The sequence below is a fragment of the Macaca nemestrina genome, chromosome X (genome assembly GCF_043159975.1).
Source record: "Macaca nemestrina isolate mMacNem1 chromosome X, mMacNem.hap1, whole genome shotgun sequence".
In the NCBI taxonomy this organism is placed as follows: Eukaryota; Metazoa; Chordata; class Mammalia; order Primates; family Cercopithecidae; genus Macaca; species Macaca nemestrina.
Window position 1 is genome coordinate 102,641,036 of NC_092145.1, and position 26,302 is coordinate 102,667,337.

Here is a 26,302-nt window from a genome sequence, read left to right on the forward strand (position 1 = left end):
AGGAGAATAACCGTGAACCCCGTGTCCCCCCACAGCCACACTTCTAGACTCAGGCAGAGACCCACCCTAACATTTTAAGGAGGCAATTCCCAAGTCCAAGGGGATGCCCACAAGCCTTATATGCTGGTCCCAGAGCAGACCAGCATAAGTGCCACAGCCACAATAAAGGCTCCAGTTGCAGTACTGGAGAGCACTGACATTGCTCCAACACTGCTTCCTGGCCAGGTCTCAGTGCCAGTTTCTGGACCAGCAGTCCTGATTCAGCATGAATTCATCCAGCCACGACTTCCACCTCTGGCACTGGTAGCCAGCCAGCCAGCAGTCCCACATTTGTGTGAACTCAGCTGGAGGGCACAACTTCTTGTTGCCATGGGAAACACACCCTGGACAGCAGAACCTAAGACCCTAGCCACTCCTGCCATTGGTAACCTGGTGGCTGGTGTCTGTTAAAGCCTCTGGCCAAGCAGCTCCACTGCTGTGTGAGCCCACCTGGAGGATTCAGCTTCCTGTTTTTTGCAAGAAACACCCAGATGGCAGAGCATGAGACCCCATCCACCCTCACCACTGGTATGCAGGTGGGCAAAGCCTACTATACCCTCTGGCCCAGTGGACCTGCTGCTGTGTGAGCTCAGCTGCAGGTCATAGCTTCCTGTCGTAACAGGAAGCACCTGGGCAACAAAGCACAAGACTACTTGCCCCTGCCCCTGGTAGCCAGCGGGGGCAATGCCTGCTAGACCTTCTGGTCCAGCAGCCTTGCTTCTATGTGAGCTCAGCTGGAGGGAGCAGCTTCCTGTTGTCATGGGAAAAGCCTGGAGATCAGAGCACATGACCTCACTTGTGCCTGCCACTTGTAGCCAGGCTGGCAGGCCTGGTAGAGTCTCTAGCACAGCTTGCCTGTTTCTGTGTGAATTCAGCAGGAGGGTGCAGTTTCCTGTGTCACAGGAAACACCACATGGCAGAGGAAGAGACCTCACACACTCCCACCACTATCAGCCAGGCAGGCAATTCCTGCTACAGCTTCCAGCCCAGTGGCCTTGCTTCTTTGTGAACTCAACTGGAGGGTGCAGCTTCCTATTGTTTGGGCTCAGCAGGGAGCAGAGCAGAGCAAGTGACCCCACCTGCCCCCACTACTGATAGCCAGGTAGGCAATGCCTGCTAAAGCTTCTAGCCAAGCAGCCTTGTTTCTGTGTGAACTCAGCTGGTGGAGGTGTGGGGGTGCAGCTTCCTGTTGTCACCGTAAACATCCCAAAATCAGCACAAGATGCCACCCACCTCCACCACTGATAGCCAGACAGATAACATCTGCTAGAATATCTACCCCAGAAGCCTTGTTTGGTGGGTGCTCAGCTGCAAGGTGCAGCTTTCTGTGTTTCCAGGAAACACTCAGAAAATGGAGCACAAGTTTCCACCTTCCCCCGCCTCTGGTAGCCAGGAGGGGAACATTTGCTGCAGCTTCCCACCAAATGGCCCCAATTCTGCATGAACTCAGGCAGGGGACATGGTCTCCTGTTATTCTGGGAAACATCTGGATGGCAGGGTGGATGACCCTTCCCACTCCTGCCACTGATAGCCAAGCAGGCAAAAACTGTTAGAGCTTCTAGCCCAGCAGTCTGCTTAATTTGCCAAAGGGCACTGTCTCCTGTTGCCCTGGAAATATACAGACAGCAGGACTGGCAACCCCACCCACCCCATCCCCTGTAGCCAGATGGATCACACTCTCTAGAATTTCCAACCCAGCAGTCCCGCTACCACCTGAACTCCATGGATGGATGCAACCCTATACTTCCCCAGAAAGCACACAGACAGCAGATTAGGGCTGACCTGGTGAGGACACATCTTCTTGGCCAACTGCAGCCTCAGCCTAAGGGAGCCTTGTGGACCAGAATACTCAGTAAAATAAACATGGATACAAAGACAGTAATTTGAGGGTGCTTCTCCAAGACCCAGGAGAAGACTAGAATCGTAGCCAGTCAACAAAACCCACCTTATACCATAATCAAACGCCAAGGGCATCAAATAAGAAAGAAGCAAAACAATCCATCTAAAGGACAGCAGTTTCAAAGACTGAAGAAGCATCAGTCCACAGAGATGAAGGGAAATAAAAGCAGCACAAAAACTCTGGCAACTCAAAAGGACAGAGTACCTACTCTTCTCCGAATGTTCCCACTAATTCTCCAACGAGGCTTCGTAACTGGGCTGATACAACTAAAATGACAGAAATATAATTCAGAATATGGATAGGAACAAAGATTATCAAGATTCAGAACATTAAAACGCAGCCTGAGGAAGCTAAGAATCACAATAAAAGGATACAAGAGCTGATAGGCAAAACAACCATTAGAGAAAAGAAAATAACTGACCTGATAGAGCTGAAAAAACACGACAAAAATTTCATTATGCAACCACAAGTATTATCAGCAGGATAGACCAGGCTGAATAAAGGCTCTCAGAGCTTGAAGACTGGTTTTCTGATACATGACAGTCAGATAAGAATAAAGCAAAGGGAAAGAAAAGGAATTAACAAAATTTTCAAGAAATACAGAAGTATGTATAGAGACCAAATACATGAACCATTGGCGTTGCTGAAAGAGATGGGGATAACGGTAGCAACTTTGAATATATATTTCAGGACATCATCTATGAGAACTTTCCCAACCTAAATAAAGAGGACAACATTCAAATTCGGGAAATGCAGAGAACTCCCACAAGATACATCACAAAAAGATCATTCCCAATACACAAATTCACCATATTCTCCAAATTAGAAATTTTAAAAAAATGTTAAAGGCAGATAGAGACAAACGAAAGTTTACCTACAAAGCCCATCAGACTAACAGTGGACCTCTCAGCAAAAACATTACAGGCCATAAGAGATTGAGGGCCTATATTGAACATTCCTAACTGAAATAAATTTCAAGTAAGAATTTCTTATGTAGCCAAACTAAGCTTCATGACTGAAGGCGAAATAAGATCCTTTTTAGGCAAGCAAATGTTGAGGGAATTCGTTACCATCAGATATATATATATATCTGACACAGGTGTACCCAGATTCGTAAAACAAGCTCTTTGGGATCTATGAAGAGACTTAGATTCACACACAATACAATAATAATGGGAGACTCCAACACGCCACAGACAGTAATTGGCAGATCATTGAGACAGAAAATTAACGAAGAGATTCAGGACCTGAACTTAACACTTGACCAAATGGACCTGATAGACACATACAGAAATATCTTCAAAGACAACAGAATATACATTCTCTTCATGGCAACATGGTATATACTCTAAAATCTGCCATGCAATTGGACATAAGACAATTCTCAGCAAGCTAAAAAACAAACAAAAAATCAAATCATACCAACCACACTGTCGGATCGCAGTGCAATGAAAATAAAAATCAAGGCCAAAAGTAAGATAAAAATCATACAATTACATGGAAATTAAGCAACCTGCTCCTGAACAACTCAGGTAAATAATGAAAGTAAGGTGGAACTCAAGATGTTCTTTGAAAGTAATGAGAACAAAGGCACAACAGACCAGAATCTCTGGGACACAGCTAAAGCAGTGTTAAGATGTAAATTTATAGCACTAAATGCCCACATCAAAAATTTAGAAAGATCTCAAATTCACAACTTAATATCACAGCTAGCAGAACTAGAGAACAAGAGCAAACCAACCCCAAAGTCAGCAAAAGACAAGAAATAACCAAAATCAGAGCTGAACTAAAGGAGACAGAGATATGAAAAACTATACAAAAGAGCAATGAATCCAACGGTTGGTGTTTTTGAAAAAAATAATGAAATAAATGGCCACTAGCTGGCCTAATAAAGAAGAAGAGAGAAGATTCAAATAAACACAATTAAAATTTACAAAGGCGACATTACCACTGACCCCACAGATGTACAGATAAACACCAGAGACTATAATAAACACCTCTATGCACACAAACTAGAAAATCTAGAAGAAATGTATACATTTCTGGACATATATATCCTCCCAATACTGAAACCAGGAAGAAACTGAATCCCTGAACAGACCAAGAATGACCTCTGACATTGATTCAGTAATAAATAGCCTATCAACCAAAAAAAAAAAAAAAAGCCCAGGACCAAATAGATACACAGCCAAATTCTACCACACGTACAAAGAAGAGCTCATAACATTCCTACAGAAGCTATTCAAAATAATTTTGAGGAGAAGGGACTCCTCCCCAACTCATTCTATGAGGCCAGCATCATCCTGATACCAAAACCAGGTAGAGACACAACAAAAAAGACAACTTCAGGCTGACAATCTTGATGAATATAGATGCAAAACTCTTCAACATAATGCTAGCAACTGAATCTAGCAGTGAATCAGAAAGCTAATCCACCATAATCAGGTAGTTTTCATCCCTGCGCATGCAAGATTGGTTCACCATATACACATCAATAAATGTGATTCATCACACAAACAGGACTAAAAACAAAGCCAGATGATTATCTCAATAGATTCAGAAAAGGCTTTTGATAAAAATTCAACATCCATTCATATTCAAAAGCCCTCAATAAACTAAGCATTGAAGGAGCATACTCTAAAATAATAAGAGCCATCTACAACAAACGCACAGCAAACATCATACCAAATGGGGAAAAGTTGGAAGTATTTTCCTTGAAAACTGGAGCAAGACAAGGATGCCTACTCCCATCACTCCTATTCAACATCGTATTGGATTTCCTGGCTTGAGCAATTAGGCATGAGAGAGAAACAATAGGCATCCAAACAAGAAGAGAGAAGGTCAAACTATCCCTGTTTGCAGACAATATGATTCTGTATCTAGAAAACTCCATAGCCTCTGCCCCGAAACTCCTTGAGTTGATAATCAACTTCAGCAAAGTTTCAGGATACAAGATAAATGTACAAAAATTAGTAGCATTTCTATACACTAACAGTACCCAAGCCAAGAGGCAAATCAGGAACACAATCCCACTCACAATTGCCACAAAATAATAAAAGACTTAGGAATACAGCTAACTAGATACGTGAAATATCTCTACTATGAGAATTGAAAAACACTCCTCAAAGAAATCAGAGATGAGCCAAACGATTGGAAGAACATTCCATGCTCATGGAAGGGAAGAATCAATATTGTTCAATTGGCCATACATCTCAAAGCAATTTACAGATTCAATTTTATTCCTATCAAACTACCAGTGATATTTTTCACAGAAATGGAAAGAACTATTCAAAAATTCATATGGAGCTAATAAAAGAGCCTGAATACACAAGGCAATCCTTCCTAGGCAAAAAGAGCAAAGCTGAAGGAATCACATTGACCGACTTCAAATTGTACTACAAGGATACAGTAATCAAAACAGCATGGAACTGATACCAAAACAGACACATAGACCAATGGAACAGAATAGTGAGCCCAGAAATAAAGCCACACACCTACAACCATTGGATCTTTGACAAATCTGACAGAAAAAAGCAAGAGGGAAAAGACTCCCTATTAAATTAATGGTTCTGGGATAACTGGTTAGCCATATGAAGAAGACTGAAATTAGACTTATGCCATATATAAAATCTATATGCCAGGAAGCTGAGGCAGGAGAATCACTTGAACCTGGGAGGCGGGGTTTGCAGTGAGCCAAGATCACACCACTGCACTCCAGCCTAGCAACAGAGTGAGACTCCGTCTCAAAAACAAACAAACAAACAAATATATAAATATCAACTCAAGGTGGATTAAAGACCAAAATGTAAAACTCTAAAACTATAAAAATCCTGGAAGATACCCTAGGAAATATCATTTTGGACATAGGAACTGGCAAAGATTTTTTTGAAAAAAACACTAAAAGCAAAAGTTGAAAAATAAGACCTAATTAAACCTAAGAACTTCTGCATAGCAAAAGAAACTATCAACAGAGTAAATAGGCAACCTGCAGAATGGAAGAAAATATTTACAAACTATATGTGTGACAATGGCCTAATATACAAAATCTACAAGGAACTTAAACAAACGTACAAGCAAAAATCAAACAACCAACCTCACTAAAAAGTGGGAAAAGGACATAAACAGACACATTTCGAAAGAAGACATACATACGGCCAACAAGCATATGAAAAAATGCTCATCATGACTAATCACTAGAGAAATGCATATCAAAGCAACAATGAGATACCATCTCACACTAGTCAGAATAGCTATTATTAAACAGTTAAAAAATAACAGATGCTGGTGAGGTTGTAGACAAAAGGGAACACTTATACACTGCTGGTGGGAGTGTAAATTAGTTCAACCACTGTGAAAAGCAGTGTCGTGATTCCTCAAAGAATGAAAAACAGAACTACCATTTGACCCAGCAATCCCACTATTGGATATAAACCCAAATATATATAAATCTTTCTACCACGAAGACACATACAAGCATGTGTTCATTGTAGCACTATTCACAATAGGAAAGGCATGAAATCAGCCAAAATGCTCATCTACTGCAGACTGGATAAAGAAAGTGTGGTACATATACATGATGGAAAACTAAACATTCATTTAAAAAAAGTGAAATCATGTCCTTTTCAGGAACATAAATGGAATCAGAGGCCATTATCCTTAACAAATTAACACAGGAACAGAAAACCAAACCTACATTTTCACTTATAATTGGGAGCTAAATAATGATAACCCATGGGCAGAAAGAGGGGAACAACACACCCTGAGGCCTGCTTGAAGGAGGAGGGTGGGAGGAGAAAGAGGCCCAGAGAAAAAAATCTTTGGGTACTGTGCTTAGTACCCAGGCGACAAAATAATCTGTACACCAAAACTCCAAGTCACGAGTTTACCTGTATAAAAAACCTGAACCTAAAACAAAAATTAAAATATTCAAATATAAATAAGTAAATAAATAAAATGACAAACAAACAGCTAACATCATGTTGAATGAGGAAAAGTTGAATGCTTTTTTTCTAAAATCCAAGAGAAGGCAAAGATGTCCATTCTCGCCACTTCTACTCAACATGGTACTGGGAGCCATAGGTAGAACAATTACACAAGAGAAAGAAATAAAGGGCATTCAAATCGGACAGGAGGAAGTCTTTTTTTGCAATAACGTGATCTTATATGTATAAAATCCTATAGACTCCATGAAAGAAAAATAATTGGTAGTATTGATAAATTAATTCAGTAAAACCTCAAGTTACAAATTTAATGTACAATAATTAGTAGTGTTTCTATACAGCAACAGCAAACTATCTGAAAAAGAAATCTGTGCCTTTTACAATAGCTACAAAAATTTCAAAACATTTTCAAAAAATACCTAGAAATAAATTTAACCAAGGAGGTGAAAGATCTCTACAGTAAAAAATAATAAAACATGGATGAAAGAAATTGAAGAGGATACTAATAAATGTAAAGTTAACTCATGCTCATCGATTTGTAGAATTAATGTTGTTAAAATGTCCATACTACCGAAAGCGATGTACAGATGCAATGCAATCTCTATCAAAATACTAAGGACTTTCTTCACAGAAGTAAAACATATATATTTTTTATATAAATATATATAATATATGTATATTATGTATTATAATAAGTAATATATATAATATATTATATATACCATATTATATATATATTTATATTTTGCATATATAGTATATATACAAATATATATCTATTTGTATATAATCTATATGCAAATATATAAATATATTTGTATAGTAAATAAATACATATTTATATATAATATATAATAATATAGTATATATAATATATATATAAAATATATATATCCTAAATTTGTAAAGAACCACATGATTCCGAACAGCAAAAACACTCTCGAGCACAAAGAACAAAGCTAAATGCTTTACACTACCTGGCTTTTAAATTTTCTACAAAGCAATAGTAAACAAAATAGCATAGTACTGACATGAAAACAGATCCATAGACTGATGGAGGATAATAGGGACCCCAAAAATGAATCCATACAATGATAGCCAACTAGTTTTTGACATATGTACCAAGAACACATATTGGGGAATGGAAAGTCTCTGCAATAAACGGTGCTGGAAAAACCGAATATCCACAAGCAGAAGAAAGAAACTAGGTGCCTATCTCTCCCAACATATAAAAATCAACTCAAAATGAATTAAAGACTTGAATATAAAACAGGAAACTAAGAAGATACTAGAAGAAAACACAGGGGAAACAATTCATGATATTGGTTTGGGAAAGAATTTTTCAAATAAGACCTCAAAAGCACAAGCAACCAAAGCTAAAATAGTAGATGAATGGGATAACATCAAGCCAAAAAGCTTTTACATGTTAAAGGAAACAATCAGTAGAATGAAGAAATAACCTATAGAATGAAGAAATATTCACGAGCTATGCATCTGACAAGAGATTAATATGAACCTATGTAATCAATTCAAGCAACTCAATAGGAAGCACATCAATAATCAAGTAAAAACATGGGCAAAAGATTCGAAGAGACATTTCTTAAAAGGAGTCACACAAATGGGCAGTAAGTATATGAAAAAAGGCTCAACATCTCTAAGCACCAGGGAAATGCAAATCAACACCACAGTGAGCTATCCCCTCATCCCAGTTAGAACAGTTATTATTTTAAAAATAAAATTAAAAGACAAGAAATTGGCCTGTCATGGTGGCTCATGCCTGTAATCCCAGCATTTTGGGAGGCCAAGGAGGGCAGATCACTTAATGCCAGGAGTTCAAGAACAGCCTGGCCAACATGATGAAACCCCGTCTCTACTAACAATACAAAAAATTAGCTGGGCATGGTGGCGCATGCCTCTGGTCCCAGCTACTCAGGAGGCTGAGGCACAAGAATTGCTTGAACCGGGGAGGCAGATGTTGCAGTAAGCCGAGGTTGCACCACTGACTCCAGCCTGGGTGCCAGAGCAAGGCTCTGCCAAGAAAAAAAAAAAAAAAAAAAAGACAAGAAATAACATATGCTGGTGAGGATGTGGAGAAAAGCGAACTGTTATACACTGCTATACATTTGGTGTACTACTATATTATCCAACAATTCCACTGCTAGATCCCCCCCAAAAAAAATGATCAACATATCAAAGAGTTCAGATCCCCATGTTTATTGCAACACTATTTGCAATAGCTGAAATATGGAATCAACTTAAGTGCTCATCAACAGATGAAACAGGAATGAAAACATGGTATATATAAACAATGGAATGCTATTCAATCTTTAAAAAGAATGAAACCCTGTCATTTGCAACAATGTGGACAAACCTAGAGGATTTTATGTTAAGTGAAGTAATCCAAGCACAGAACGAGAACTACCACATGATCTCAGGCGTATGCGGCATCTAAAAAAGTTGACCTCAGAGAGAGTTTAGTAGTGGCTATCAGAAACTGAGGAGACTAGTGGCAAGGGGGAGGGGAACAGGTTGCTCAACAGCTACAAAGTTACACTTACATAGGATAAATAATTTCTGATGATCTACTGCACAGTAAGTTGAGTATAGTCAACAATAATGTATCGTGTACTTTAAAAGAGCTAGAAGAGAGGATTTTGGATGTTCTCACCACCAAGAAATGAAACATGCTTCAGGTGATAGATATATGCTAATTATGCTGATTTGATCATTACATTACATATATGTATCAAAACATCACACTGTATCCCATTAATATGTGCAATTATACATCAATTTAAAACAAAATAAAATGTATTTTATCAAAATTTTAGAACTTCAACCAGCAAGTTTGAATCCCCTATTCCCACTTTTGGTCAGCCCTACAGTGTATACCGACCAGGCTGGCCTGGGGCTGCTGTTAGAGGAAAGAAAGAAACATCCGGACTTGGAATGAACAGATCTGGAAGGAATCCTAAATTTTCCAATAAAGTCTCTGTATTCCTTTCATCCTGGTCCCTACCAAGGAAGCAGTCTAGAGGAGATGATCCTTTTCTAAGAACAGCAACATTCAGTAAATAAACTGCCTTACTACTGTGTGTGGATCAAGAGATGGTGAGAGAAGTAGAGTCAGTAATATTTTTGAATCAATTATGAGAAGGCCACCATGCTATTGCTCAGTAATATTAGATGCCCATGGACAGTAAGACTCATCTTTATTATTAGGTCATTACTGAGTGGCTTTTGCAATAACATACACCATTGGCAGAATAAAAATATTCTCTAACGCAAAAACATAACATGGATTACTTTTAAGGGGCACAATAATGTGCTTGATCAGACTGGAATAGCAACATTGTAATCTGAAAAAAGCTCAACAGTGGTGAGGCATATTCAAAAGCCCCAAGAGGAGAGTCAACAGTCAGATCAATCAGAGTTGAGAGGTTGCCACAACTTATATAATGTCTCCACGCCATGAAACACATGTGTCAGCTTTTGTCAGGAGTCACAGATCTGGCATGCAGCAGGAGATTCTGCATTGGATATATAAAGTCAGGCTCAATCTTCCCCTTGATTAGTCTCATCGGAGAATGAGCCCTTGCCATGGGTCTGTATATGAGGAATCCAGGCAGTTCAATAAGTAGTCAAGATTTGTTTCCACATGCCGTGGTCCCAAAAAAAGAGTCTTTAATCTGCCAGACTAGTTTTCCAAGTGACATACCAAAAGGCTGGACCTTTGGCAGTGTCCCAAGAATTGGGTTCTGACCATTGAGCAGAGAAACCAAGTCCTCTTTTTATTTCTGCATAGCTGGTTCAGAGGCTGAACAGACACAAGAGCAAGTGAACACCATCCGTTTTCAACTTAGCCAATCCTTCACTGAGGCAAGCCCAGATATTTAGGGAAACCTCGGTAAACAGGGTCCAATTGAACTAGTGGTGTTGTTTCAAGCAGGAGAGTAAAAGGTTAAGTTTCCCCCAGAGAGATAGTTGCCACTCTAACATATAAAGCAGAGATGCTGAAGAAATTCGAGTTGATGCCATCGCCCACCCACCAACCCACTCCCGCATTTCTGACCTGGGGCTAGGATCGCAGCGCCAGGGACCCAGACCCTGGGATTGATCGCACAGAGCCATGATCCGGAGAGTGCATTGGGGATGAGACGGAATCTCGGGGCCACTCGAGAGCTTGAACCATGCATCCACAGTCCATCGTGACTGCATGTGGAGCGGTTATTTGGCCTGGGAACAGCTGGAGAGAGCGGGGAGCGACTGGCTCTTCACTGGCGCGCCCTGGGGGAACCCGCCCAAGTTGCCCTCCTCCCCCAGACTACCCTCCCAGCCTCGAAGACGGCAACCCAGCGCCCGCTGCTCCCTGGACTCTGGGCAAAGCCAAGACTCAGGCCTGCTTCAGGTTTGAGAGCCCAAACGACTCAGAGGGTGAGGAAACTGACCTTGTGACAGTAGAGAAGAGGCAGAGTGGGTATACAGAAGTTGATCACCATCGTGGTTCGAGTCGACGGTCTGAACCCCTGCATGAAACACTTCCACACCTCCATCTACCAGCAACAACACAACAGCGCTGCCCGTGTTTCTCCAGAAAGCTGCTCCCAAGAAGAGGCTCCAGAGAGGGGTCTCCAAGAAGAGGCTCTGGAGGGAGATGCTCCAGGGAAAAGGGAAGACAAGGAGGATGAGGGGATTGTGAGCCCCTCACCTATAGAAAGCAAGGCTGCCCAGTCCTGCCAGTTCTGACACTGAGGATGTGACCAAGAGGAAGGGCCACAACTTCCTGCAGCGCAAGAGGTGGAATGACCTGCGCATTCTCAGTTCTTGGCCCTGAGGGACCAGGTACCCACCTTGGCCAGCTGCTCTAAGGTCCCCACGGTAGTGATCCTAAGCAAGGCCTTGAGATACTTGCAAGACCTAGCATGAGCCGAGAAAAAGATGTCTATGGAGAAAACGCAGCTCCGACGCCAGCAACAGCAATTGCAGAAATGAATTGCATACCTCACTGGCTACTAACTGACCAAAAAGCCTGACTGTTCTATCTTACAAAGACACAAGTTTATTTTTTGACCTCCCTTTCCCCTTTAGTAATTTTCACATTTTTGTTATGACGGGACAGTCTGTGCAGTAGGTCCCAGAATGCATTGCAGCCGGTACACACACAATAAGGGCTTGCATTCTTGGAAACCTTGAAACGCAGCTCTTTCTCTCCCCTGACTCATGCTGTGTCTTCTCTGGCGCCTTTGGCTTCTCAGCAGGTAGCTTAATGAGGAGATGTGGGGTCTGTTTACCTCACCAGTTTCGAAGGAAAGGCTGACAGATATTATGCAACACGTGGTGTATGTTGTCGGGGGTTCCAGCCTGCATGAAATCTTACACTCGGCATGAGCCTTAGGCTAGGACAGAATGCTCCCTGGTATCTCTGGTGTGATGCAAGAATGCTCCCTGGTATCTCTGGGATGATGCAAGAATGCTCCCTGGTATCTCTGGGGTGATGCAAGGACAGCTGGGCCTGGACAGCGCTCTGCCTGTGACTTTTTTTTTCCAGGAGACACACAAGCTGTCTTGGGTGATGACAAGCTTGAAGATTTGATCAACATGACCATTGCTTCACTGTCAGACACTTTACAGTATCTGAGGAGTTGGAAACTTTTAACATATATATTGTGATATTAGCTGACACCTCTCCTTCCACTTTCAATGCTGAGACCCTAAGAACATTTAAAGAGCTGGTACTCCAAGTTCGTTGTCTCAGAGCTCTCTGGGCCTTCTCCTCTGATGAAGGGACCTTTCTATACTCATGAGAGACTTTTCTTTCATTTTGCCTTTGTTGTGCAATGGATTTTACAGCATCCTTTCCCACAGGTTGTTAGAAATATTTCCCAAAGTTACAGGGAAGTGGGGATCCTAGCCTGGGGCCTGGGGAAATCTTGGAGTCCTGGTTCCTGAACTTGTTCCCTGTCCAAGTGTTTTCTGAGGGGCACTTGAGGCCACCCATCTTATAATCTCTTCTCAAGGCAGATGTAAAGGTACCTCAGAAGGGAGTACTGTACTGCTTCCTCTTTCCCATGAAGCTCTCATCTCAATCTTTGACTGATGAGTGTGAAATTCTACCGGAACCATGCAAACACGTCCACCTTGTGCATCCCCAAGGAACTTGTGGGGTCTGCAGCCATACTTGGGCCCCCACCAGCCTGCCATGAGTCATATTTCTTTTCTAGAAGGTGGACTTGCTTCCTGGTAGGTTTTAAAGGAGCCTCCAGGAGCTCTGCTTAGCCAACCATGATGGATTTTTGATCCAGCTGGATTCTGCATGTCCAAGGAGAATCCAGGTGCAGCCTCCAATCTGGGAAAGACATCCAGCACAGCAGTTGTCACGTGAGTAACCTCAGGAACCCCTAACCCTATCCTGGAAAAAGGACAAGCCCGTCCAGAACTCTGTCCAAAACAGCAGATGCTTGATGGTTCTGAATTTGGAAAGAATGGGGGGTGATAAGTACTATCTGTGGTTCTGGAAAACCAGCTGCTACATTCAAATCTGTTTTCCATAATGGTTTCTTTCTGAGGTTGCTTCGTGGCCTCAGAGAATCCCGGAGTATGTTTTGAAATAGCCTCTCTACCCTTCAGGATCATGGTGGTTTACAGGAACCAACTGACTTCTGGAACTGTCTATGGAGTGAGATCAGGCCAGGTGTAGGTTACTAATGTCTCACATGAATAGCTTGGATTTTTTTTTCAGCTTTTAAACAACTAAGTTAATTTATGCAAAAATATAAGCCAATTGGCATACACATATTAGGTAAATTACAGTAGAGGTGGTACATAGATATGACAAGAATCAAGATGATATGCATGACTTTAGGCTGGTAAACACTGGCAGAAGTTGCTTTATCAAATATTTCTGAAAGAGGTGAAGTTTGAACTGCAATTCAGAGCAGTGCTTTCAAACGCTGGACTGAAAAACATGTGGGGCTTGCTGAGAGCTTGTGGAAAATAGAGATTCTAGGTCCCTGCCTAGAGACTTTATCTCAGGAGATCTATGAGAGATATCTGGTCACTCTGTTATAGCCACTTGTGGGAACCTTGCAGATGGGAGTCATACTTCCTTGGGCTTGAAGATCAGTAGTTCTTGGTAATTAAACTTATGTTAAATATTTGTTGTCTGTGAAGTCTTTTAACTGTTCTTGATTGTCACAGCATGGCTTTGAAAACTTCTAATTTTTAAACTGGGCTGCTGGGTGTCAACACTGGGTTCAAGTGTGTAAATTAAAATATACACAAGTGAGGACACTATATCCTGGTCAAAAACACTTTTTTTTTTATTATACTTTAAGTTCTCGGGTACATGTGCACAACGTGCAGGTTTGTTACATATGTATACATGTGCCATGTTGGTGTGCGGCACCCATTAACTCATCATTTACATTAGGCATATTTCCTAATGCTATCCCTCCCCCCTCCTCCCACTCCACAACAGGCCCTGGTGTGTGATGTTCCCCTTCCTGTGTCCAAGTGTTCTCATTGTTCAATTCCCACCTATGAGTGAGAACATGTGGTGTTTGGATTTTTCTCCTTGCGATACCTTGCTGAGAATGATGGTTTCCAGCTTCATCCATGTCCCTACAAAGGACATGAACTAACCCTTTTTTATGGCTGCATAGTATTCCATGGTGTATATGTGCCACATTTTCTTAATCCAGTCTATCATTGATGGATGTTTGTGTTAGTTCCAAGACTCTGCTATTGTGAATAGTGCCGCAATAAACATACGTGTGCATGTGTCTTTGTAGCAGCATGATTTATCATCCTTTGGGTATATACCCAGTAATGGGATGGCTTGGTTAAATGGTATTTCTAGTTCTAGATCCTTGAGGAATCGCCACACTGTCTTCCACAATGGTTGAACTAGTTTACAGTCCCACCAACAGTGTAAAAGTGTTCCTATTTCTCCACATCCTCTCCAGCACCTGTTGTTTCCTGACTTTTTAATGATCACCATTCTACCTGGTCTAAGATGGTATCCCATTGGGGTGTTGATTTGCATTTCTCTGATGGCCAGTGATGATGAGCATTTTTTCATGTGTTTGTTGGCTGCATAAATGTCTTCTTTTGAGAAGTGTCTGCTCATTTCCTTTGACCACTTTTTGATGGGGTTGTTTGCTTTTGTCTTGTAAATTTGTTTGAGTTCTTTGTAGATTCTGGATATTAGCCCTTTGTCAGATGAATAGATTCCAAAAATGTTCTCCCATTCTGTTCACTGTGATGATAGTTTCTTTTGCTTTGCAGAAACCAGTTTAATTAGATCCCATTTGCCAATTTTGGCTCTTGTTGCCATTGCTTTTGGTGTTTTAGACATGATGTCCTTGCCCATGCCTATTTCCTAAATGATATTACCTAGGTTTTCTTCTAGGGTTTTTATGGGTTTAGGTCTAACATTTAAGTCTCTAATCCATCTTGAATTAATTTTTGTATAAGGTGTAAGGAAGGGATCCAGTTTCAGCTTTCTACTTATGGATAGTCAGTTTTCCCAGCACCATTTATTAAATAGGGAATCCTTTCCCCATTTCTTGTTTTTGTCAGGTTTGTCAAAGATCAGATGGTTGTAGATGTGTGGTATTATTCCTGAGGGCTCTGTTCTGTTCCATTGGTCTGTATCTCTGTTTTCGTACCAGTACCATGCTGTTTTGGTTACTGTAGCCTTGTAGTATAGTTTGAATTCAGGTAGCGTGATGCCTCCAGCTTTGTTCTTTTGGCTTAGGATTGACTTGGCAATGCGAGCTCTTTTTTGGTTCCATATGAACTTTAAAGTAGTTTTTCCAGTTCTGTGAAGAATGTTATTGGTAGCTTGATGGGGATGGCATTGAATCTATAAATTACCTTGGGCAGTATGGCCATTTTCATGATACTGATTCTTCCTATCCATGAGCATGGAATATTCTTCCATTTGTTTGTGTCCTCTTTTATTTCGTTGAGCAGTGGTTTGTAGTTCTCCTTGAAGAGGTCCTTCACATCCCTTGTAAGTTGGATTCCTAGGTATTTGATTCTCTTTGAAGCAATTGTGAATGGAAGTTCACTCATGATTTGGCTTCCTGTTTATCTGTTAATGGTGTAGAGGAATGCTTGTGATTTTTGCACATTGATTCTGTATCCTGAGACTTTGCTGAAGTTGCTTATCAGCTTAAAGAGATTTTGAGCTGAGACTATGTGGTTTTCTAAATATACAATCATGTCATCTGCAAACAGAGACAATTTGACTTCCTCTTTTCCTAATTGAATACCCTTTATTTCTTTCTCCTTCCTGATTGCCCTGGCCAGAACTTCCAACACTATGTTGACTAGGAGTGGTGAGAGAGGGCATCCCTGTCTTGTGCCAGTTGTTAAGGGAAATGCTTCCAGTTTTTGCTTATTCAGTATGAATTGGCTATGGGTTTGTCATAAATAGCTCTTATTATTTTGAGATACATTCCCTCAATACCTAATTTATTGAGAGTTCTTAGCATGAAGGGCTGTTGAATTTTGTCAAAAGCCTTTTCTGCTTCTATTGAGATAATCACGTGGTTTTTGTCTTTGGTTCTGTTTATATGCCGGATCACGTCTTTGATTTGCATATGTTGAACCAGCCTTGCATCCCAGGGATGAAGCCCACTTGATCGTGGTGGATAAACTTTTTGATGTGCTGCTGAATCCGGTTTGCTAGTATTTTATTGAGGATTTTTGCATCGATGTTCATCAGGGATGTTGGTCTAAAATTCTCTTTTTTTGCTGTGTCTCTGCCAGGCTTTGGTATCAGGATGATGTTGGCCTCATAAAATGAGTTAGGGAGGATTCCCTCTTTTTCTATCAATTGGAATAGTTTCAGAAGGAATGGTACCAGCTCCTCCTTGTACCTCTGGTAGAATTCGGCTGTGAATCCGTCTGGTCCTGGACTTTTTTTGGTTAGTAGGCTATTAACTATTGCCTCAATTTCAGAGCCTGTTATTGGTCTGTTCAGGGATTCAACTTCTTCCTGGTTTAGTTGATTTTTTTTTTTTTTTGAGATGGAGTCTCACTCTGTGCCCCAGGCTGGAGTGCAGTGGCACGATCTTGGCTCACTGTAAGCTCCACCTTCCAGGTTCAGGCCATTCTCCTGCCTCAGCCTCCTGAGTAGCTGGGACTACAGGCACCCGCCACCGCACCTGGCTAATTTTTTGTATTTTTAGTAGAGATGGAGTTTCACCGTGGTCTTGATCTCCTGACCTTGTGATCCACCCGCCTCGGCCTCCCAAAGTGCTGGGATTATAGGAGTAAGCCACCACGCCGGCCCTGGTTTAGGCTTTGGAGAGTGTCTGTTTCTAGGAATTTGTCCATTTCTCTAGATTTTCTAGTTTATTTGTGTAGAGGTGTTTATAGTATTCTCTGATGGTAGTTTGTATTTCTGTAGGATAGGTGGTGATATCCCCTTTATCATTTTTTATTACATCTATTTGATTCTTCTCTCTTTTCTCTTTTATTAGTCTTGCAGTCTATCAATTTTGCTGATCTTCTCAAAAAACCAGCTCCTGGATTCACTGATTTTTTGAAGGGTTTTTGTGTCTTTATCTCCTTCAGTTCTGCTCTGATCTCAGTTATTTCTTGCCTTCTGCCAACTTTTGAATGTGTTTGCTTTTGCTTCTCTAGTTCTTTTAATTGTGATGTTAAGGTGTCAATTTTAGATCTTTCCTGCTTTCTCTTGTGGGCATTTAGTGCTATAAATTTCCCTCTACACACTGCCTTGAATGTGTCCCAGAGATTCTGGTATGTTGTATCTTTGTTCTCATTGGTTTCAAAGAACATCTTTATTTCTGCCTTCATTTCATTATGTACGCAGTAACCATTCATGAGCAGGTTGTTCCATTTCCACATATTTGAGTGGTTTTGAGTGAGTTGCTTAATCCTGAATTCTAGTTTGATTGCACTGTGGTCTGAGAGACAGTTTCTTATAATTTCTGTTCTTTTACGTTTGCTGAGGAGTGCTTTACTTTCAACTATGTGGTCAGTTTTGGAATACATGTGATGTGGTGCTGAGAAGAATGTATATTCTGTTGATTTGGGTGGAGAGTTCTGTAGATGTCTATTAGGTTCACTTGGTGCAGACCTGAGTTCAATTCCTGGATATCCTTGTTAATTTTCTGTCTCGTTGATCTGTCTAATGTTGACAGTGGGGTTTTAAAGTCTCCCATTATTATTGTGTGAGAATCTGAGTCTCTTTGTAAGTCCCTAAGGACTTTCTTTATGAATCTAGGTGCTCCTGTATTGGGTGCATATATCTTTAGGATAGTTAGCTCTTCCTGTTGAATTGATCCCTTTACCATTATGTAATGGTCTTCTTTGTCTCTTTTGATATTTGTTGGTTTAAAGTCTGTTTTACCAGAGACTAGGATTGCAATTGTTGCCTTTTTTTGTTTGTTTTCCGTTTGCTTGGTAGATCTTCCTCCATCCCTTTATTTTGAGCCTGTGTTTGTCTCTGCACGTAAGATGGGTCTCCTGAATACAGCAAATTGATGGGTCTTGACTCTTTATCCAATTTGCCAGTCTGTGTCTTTTAATTGGACCATTTAGTCCATTTACATTTAAGTTTAATATTGTTATGTTTGAAGTTGCTCCTGTCATTATGATATTAGCTGGTTATTTTGCTCGTTAGTTGATGCAGTTTCTTCCTAGTATCGATGGTCTTTGCATTTTGGCATGTTTTTGCAATGGTTGGTACCGGTTGTTCCTTTCCATGTTTAGTGCTTCCTTCAGGATCTCTTGTAGGGCAGGCCTGGTGGTGACAAAATCTCTAAGCATTTGCTTGTCTGTAAAGGATTTTACTTCTCTTTCACTTATGAAACATAGCTTGGCTGGATATGAAATTCTGGGTTGAAAATTCTTTTCTTTAAGAATGTTGAATATTGGCCCCCACTCTCTTCTGGCTTGGAGAGTTTCTGCAGAGCGATCCACTGTTAGCCTGATGGGCTTCCCTTTGTGGGTAACCCGACCTTTCTCTCTGGCTTCCCTTAACATCTTTTCCTTCATTTCAACTTTGGTGAATCTGACAATTATGTGTCTTGGATTTGCTCTTCTCGAGGCTTATCTTCGTGACCTTCTCTGTATTTCCTGAAATTGTATGTTGGCATGCCTTGCTAGGTTGGGGAAGTTCTCCTGGATAATATCCTGCAGAGTGTTTTCCAACTTGGTTCTATTCTTCCCTTCACTTTCAGGTACACCAATCAGATGTAGATTTGGTCTTTTCACATAATCCCATATTTCTTGGAGGATTTGTTCATTTCTTTTTACTCTTTTTTCCTCTAAACATCTCTTCTCAGCCAGGCGTGGTGGCTCTAGCCTGTAATCCCTGCATTTTGGGAGGCCAAGACGGGCAAATCACGAGGTCAGGAGATCGAGACCATCCTGGCTAACATGGTGAAACCCCATCTCTGCTAAAAAAAAAATACAAAAAACTAGCCGGGCGCTGTGGTGGGCACCTGTAGTCCCAGCTACTCGGGAGGCTGAGGCAGGAGAATGGGGTAAACCCGGGAGGCGGAGCTTGCAGTGAGCTAAGATCTGGCCACTGCTCTCCAGCCTGGGTGACAGAGCGAGACTCCGTCTCAAAAAAAAAAAAAAACAAAAAACAAAACAAAAACCAAAAAACCTTCTCTTCTCACTTCATTTCATTCATTTGATCTTCAGTCATTGATACCCTTTCTTCCACTTGATCGAATTGGCTATTTAAGCTTGTGCATTTGTCACATAGTTCTCATGCCATGGATTTCAGCTCCATCACGTCATTTAAGGACTTCTCTACACTGGTTTTTCTAGTTAGCCATTTGTCTAATCTTTTTTCAAGATTTTTAGCTTCTTTCGATGGGTTCGAACTTCCTCCTTTAGCTTGGAGAAGTTTGATCATCTGAAGCCTTCTCTCAACTCGCCAAAGTCATTTTCTGTCCAGCTTTGTTCCATTGCTGGCAAGGAGCTGTGTTCCTTTGGAGGGGGAGATGCACTCTGATTTTTAGAATTTTCAGCTTTTCTGCTCTGTTTTTTCCCCATCTTTGTGGTTTTATCTACCTTTGGTTTTTGATGATGGTGACGTACACATGGGGTTTTGGTATGGATATCCTTTCTATTTGTTAGTTTTCCTTCTAACAGTCAGGACCCTCAGCTGCAGGTCTGTTGGAGTTTGCCGGAGATTCACTCCAGATCCTGTTTGCCTGGGTATCAGCAGCGGAGGCTGCAGAACAGCTAATATTGTTTAACAGCATATGTTGCTGCCTGATCATTCCTCTGGAAGCTTCATCTCAGAGGGGTACCCGGCCGTGTGAGGTGTCATCTGCCCCTACTGGGGAGTGCCTCCCAGTTAGGCTACTCAGGGGTCAGGGACCCACTTGAGGAGGCAGTCTCTCCATTCTCATATCTCAAACTCCATCCTGGGAGAACCACTACTCTCTTTAAAGCTGTCAGACAGGGACATTTAAGTCTGCAGAGGTTTCTGCTGCCTTTTTTCTGCTGTGCCCTGCCTCCCAAGGTGGGGTCTACAGAGGCGGGCTCGCCTCCTTGAGCTGCAGTGGGCTCCACCCAGTTCAAGCTTCTTGGCCTGTTTGTTTACCTACTCAAGCCTCAGCAATGGCAGGCACCCCTCCCCCAGTCTTGCTGTCACCTTTGCAGTTCGATCTCAGATTGCTGTGTTAGCAATGAGTGAGACTTGGTGGGCGTGGGACCCTCCCAGCCAGGCACAGGATATAACCTCCTGGTGTGCCATTTGCTAAGACCATTGGAGAAGCACAGTATTAGGGTGGGAGTGACCCGATTTTGCAGGTGCCATCTGTCACAGCTTCCCTTGGCTAGGAAAGGGAATTCCCTGACCCCTTGTGCTTCCCGGGTGAGGTGATGCCTCGCCCTGCTTCAGCTCATGCTCACTAAGCTGCACCCACTGTCCTGTACCCTCTGTTCGACAAGCCCCAGTGAGATGAACCCAGTACCTCATTTGGAAATGCAGAAATCACCCATCTTCTGTGTCGCTCATGCCAGGAGCTGTAGACTAGAGCTGTTCCTATTTGGCCGTCTTGTAACCACTCCATAGTTTGAATTTATAAGCTGCTGATGGGTATTATGTTGGGGCAGTCTTTTTAATATATTGTAATTTTGTACGCATTTTGCAAAGTGGAGGTAACTGTATTGCAAAAGGAAAAAAAACCCCTTGGGTGCTTCTTCTGTTTCAAGGGTCTGATTTACTTTGAAAGGCAAGTTTATCTGAAATTTTGTATTATTGATTGTCCAATTTTAAAATGTTGCCTTCTGGGACATCCTGACATAAAATATTACTCAAACATGAATAAAATAAATATAATAAAATAAAAAAGCAATGTCTGTGGGATCAGATGACTGTTCTTGATTTTACCGTTTCCATTTGATAAGCCAAGCTTATTGACCCCTTCCTACCTCCTAGTCATTGAGTCTGAGTTGACCAACTCAAAGATGGAAATATCGAGCCAGATGGTCACAAATCCTCCATGAATTAATTGTTCAGTTTTGACAGAATCCCAATTGCAAGCCATTAGCTGCTTTTCAAAAGAGATGTACCCTGTAGCCATATAAGGGAGGCAACAAGTCCAGTTCCCCAAGGGATCTTTCTGGGTGTTGACTGCTTCCCTTTGCCAGCTGCCCCCATCAGCAAAATCATCAGTCACACAGATTTGTCCTGTATGTAATATCCAAGGAGTTGATTGAGGTTCTGAGCCTCTTTTTCGGTGGCAGGTTGTATGAAGAGACGTCAATTATTTCCTGTCAGAATGATCAAATGTTGTGAATGTGCCCACTTTGTCCCAAGAGATTACTTGGCAAGCAGGCCCCTGTATTTGGGAGCATAAATCAGCCACCCTTGCTGACAGATATGTAATAACACTGCATTGAGGAACCTTGAGATGAGACTTCTAGCCGGCCCATTATTTATATAGTGAAAATGTTGAATATTAGAAGGTAGAGACAGTAATGCTAAATCCTGAGCCAACCACTGGTGACAAATCTCATTGGAGTTTGTTCCACTAACACTTCCTTCTACCTCTGTCTCTCTGTGATGGGGAGGACTTTATCTGAGACCTGTAGAATGAGAAATTACAAGCATATGACCCATCAAATCCTGCCATTTATATGTAGAAGCAACAAGAACAGTTTATTCAACTTTCCCAAAGGTGCCCCCATACAAAGTCATATTGGCTTCCAAACCCCACTGTGAACCATGCCCATACCCCATCAATTGCTTTTCTGGACTTTTTTCCCTTAAATGAACTCAGACCTAGAGTTCACTACGGGCATTTCAGGGATTACAACAAGTGCTGTTAGGGGATTTTCCTATGTCCGGGTCAGAATGTATGGATTGCAGGGGAGTCTCAGGATGAGGCGGGGGGCGGGGACTGTAAGCCTTTTTTGTAATCACTCTGGTTCTTTGCCCCAGGTTGCATGCTAAATCCTCTCCTGTGTACCTCCATTTGTGCAGAACTGTATGGGCTCAGGGATTCTTCCATTCTGTCCCTTTATTTCCCCAGCAACTCTGCTCCACAGTCTTGATGCTTTCATCTACCTCGTATCTATTACCCCCTTCCTCCCACTCCCCAGAAAATCAGATAAGATAGTGTCATGGGAGATTATATCTAACATCTCTGTGAACATGTGTGTCCCTCCCTTTCCTGAAGTGCCCTACCATGCATATGCCTTTTAGTCTCTCTTGAGGACAGAGAGGCTTCAGGCTCACCACTAATCATCTTTCTTCTTATAGCACCTGAAGTGAGAAAAGGAAGAGAACCAGGAGTTAGGAAATGCAGAGAGAGAGAGAGAGAGAAAGAGAGAGAGAGAGAGAAAAAAAAGACTCTGTCTATACTAGTAAGCAAGGCATGTTTGCATTTGGTTTCCAGTAGCCAGCAGTGTGGTTCAACCAAACAAACTTCAGATGGTTTTGTTCCACTGAAAACTCTATAGCTTCACTGCTGACACCATTTATTCAGGTTTAACAAGTCATTGACTCAGCAACATGACACCATCCCTTCTTCCTCCCACCCAGAGGAGAGTGAACAACAACTAAACCATGATTCAAACAGCTTGTTTTAATTCTGCATCCTGCCCCTCAGCTTCATTAATAGGTAGGAGAGTGAGCAGGGAAGGGCCCATACTGCACTTAGTGCCAATCCGTTTGAGAAAAAGCATTTGCTCTCCAATCCTGAGGAGTCTTCTCATATCCTCTAACCAGGCCAGTGAAGTACCCTTGTTTTATCAATTTCCAGAACGCTATGTTTCATCTTCATTACCAAAATTGGCAAGAAATATGAAGAGTTTGAGACTGTACCCTACTTGCTAGCTCATAAACCAGCATACCTCAGTTTCATAGATGTTGGCAGAATATATGAGATTCTTGAGTCAGAGTTTGTTTTGGTTCATGTTTGCATTAGTTCCCCTTGCTCCCTGCCCCAAATCCCACAGGAGAAATGAGGAGCAGCCAGTCAAATGTTGACATACAAGTATTCTTCAAACTATAGTTAGAGACAAAAGCTGTTACAATAAATGTAGAAAGGCCATGGAGAATTATCTCAACAATATCTGACCATTGTTTCTCCACTATCTTGGCTCCTGACAAAGTTTGCAATTAAGTATGTGTGGTGATTTTCTGGATGTCAGGGTTGAGCAAGAAAAAAGTTATGACAATGAGATGGCAGTAGCACACAACATGCTTTATTTGGGTGGCCCTTTGAAAGGTTTCAGGAGAGCGGAACTTCCCTCACAGCAGGAGACCTTCCAGAGGAGCAGCAAGAGGCCATCACCCAGAAGAGGAAGAGTTCAAGGAAACTTTCAAGGGAGAGAAGAATTGGACAGGAGGCTTGCATGTCTATGGGATGTTACTCAGCAGCCAGGTGTGGAGTGTCTGTGTCAGAGAGCTCCCATGGGCATCAGAGACTTGGGGCTTTTTTCCAGTCCCAGTGTGTCCTATCTATGGCTAGCAGATGTTGTGCCTAGTTTTACAGAGGGTGCAATGTGGGTGGGCTCTAAATGACTAAATATGTGCTTATTGAGGGCCCTATTTAAAGCAATTGGATGTGTAAACATTTGATTTTAGTTCCAATGAGCTTTGAGCTAATGGTTTTAGCTTTCTCTGAATATAGGGAACAAGATACATGGCACCTTCTAAAGATATTAACCCATTTATTTAACAGTCCATGCCTTGGCCCCATGTTGTTCTACAATCCAAGTTGTATGCTATTTCATGGAGTATCAGTTGGGAGCCAGTGATGAAGCGACCTCAAGACCCAGAACGCTATAAGGCTACAAATTAGGATTTTAAAGCCAGTTCTCAGCCAGTATGCCCACTTGGGCAGCCAGTAGAATAGATTCAAAAAGGAGACAATTTTGTTTTGACCAATCTGTTTAGTCAATAGAGTGGCATTTATATCCCCTTTGGTACATGACCCCAGATATCTGTAAAACTTGGTGTTATCTACACATATGCAGCAAGACAATTTTAGCAAGCACACAGCCCCTGGGCCCTCCGACCCCTCCAGCAGCTTGAACTAGGGCTATGCAGTTATCTCACACCATGACCCTTAAAGTACAGTGAGATTCAGCAAAGAATTTCAGTCTTTGGACTGTTTATCTAAGTTGTGTGGGTGATTCCTGCAACATGGCTATGTGTTTCTCTTAATTGTGGTGTGCTGTTCCACACATATGCTGTTCCTACTGTCTCCAAAATTAGTGATCCTAGGGAAGTTAGTACCATGCGGAACTATTTGGAAAGCTCATTTGTGGCATCGGGGAGTCGCAGCTAGTGTGGTTTGGTGGTGGCACGTACTTGGGGAAGGGGTTCCACTGTTGAATAAAATTCTACTGGAATTTTGCACCAATCCCAAGTGCAGGAAATATTCTTCAGGGTTGGATGAGGAGAAGATTATGATAGGGAAGCCATTTTATTCCTTTACAGGACCACCAAGCTCCCTCTGCTGCCTATGTTCTCTGTGTTCCACTGAAGGGAAGTTCAAGTGGCTTCGTGAAGTTCCAGAAGTTCCAGATTGTGTTAATAGGAGCAGAAAATGGTATGGTCAAACAAGCACGAGTTATCCACCTTGCATTCAGCACCTGGGTTAACTAAATTTGTTGTGGGTTCAGCCTACCATGGTCTATACATTGACATGAGATAAGCCTCTGGATAAGGTTGTTGAATGTCAGTGGTTAGGGGAATAGGCTCATCTAAAAAAGTGAAGTATATGATGCAGCGTTTCCAGGGAAGAACTATTACACTATGTTTTCTAAAATCAGGATGGCAGAAGCAAGCCCTGCACTAGGTTAGATTTACCATTTTATATGTTGCTGTGGCTAAGGCTGTAGGCAAGTTTGGTGTAGTCGGCAATTGTATATTCCTCCTTGCTGTGACTGTTATGTGTTGTGCTTGAGTTTCCTGCTGATTGCCAATAGTAAATAGCACTGATGTGGTCCCATGAGTGTGGGATAGGTTTTGCAGGTGGTCCTGACAGTACGAGAAGAAAGTTGTTAGTCTAGCCACACACCAAATTAGATCCTGAATTATGAGGCACTCACATATGAGTGAACAAAACAGGTGAACCAAGTACTTTTTAAAAAATATGTATCGGCCGGGCACAGTGGCTCATGCCTGTAATCCCAGCACTTTGGGAGGCTGAGGTGGGCAGATGACGAGGTCAGGAGTTCCAGACCAGCCTGGCCAATATGGTGAAACCCCGTCTCTACTAAAAATACACACACACACAGACACACACACACACACACAAATTAGCCGGGTGTGGTGGCACTCTCCTGTAGTCCCAGCTACTTGGGAGGTTGAGGCAGGAGAATCACTTGAACCCAGGAAGCAGAGGTTTCAGTGAGCCAAGATCGCGCCACTGCACTCCAGCCTGGGTGACAGATCAAGACTCCATCTCAAAAAAAAAAAAAAAAAAAAAAAAAAAAAAAAAAAAGATATCAATTGTATCAAGACATAGGTCCCATTTATGTTCCCTTGTATTGCAACATTATTGTGTTGTGTTTCAGTGGGGGACCAAATGCTTTATGGACTCCATTTTAGGGGAAACTTTCATAGGGAAAAGGTTTGTATACCTTTAATAACCTCAGGAGTGGCCCCTTGGGAGGTGGCAGTGTAACTACACCAATAAATTTCCTCCCAAGTACTCATGGACGTAAAGTGTCTATTGAGACACTGGAGACTACTAGAGGGGGCTGGGGAGGGGAGCAAGGGTTGAAAAACAAACTGTTCGATACTATGCTCAATACCTGGGTGATGGGATCATTTGTACCCCAAACCTCAGCATCATGCAATATATCCGGGTAACAAACCTGCACATGTGCCCACTGAATCTAAATTAAAGTTGAAAAAGAAATGACAAGGCATAAAAATGTGTTAATGAAAATGAAAACATTC

The 26,302-nt window shown here is 41.8% G+C and overlaps 1 pseudogene; it reads left to right on the forward strand.

Annotated features, from left to right (window-relative positions):
• Positions 1-11,033: 11,033 nt before the first annotated feature.
• Positions 11,034-11,895, forward strand: LOC105463867 (protein L-Myc pseudogene; annotated as a pseudogene).
• The last annotated feature ends 14,407 nt before the right edge of the window (positions 11,896-26,302 follow it).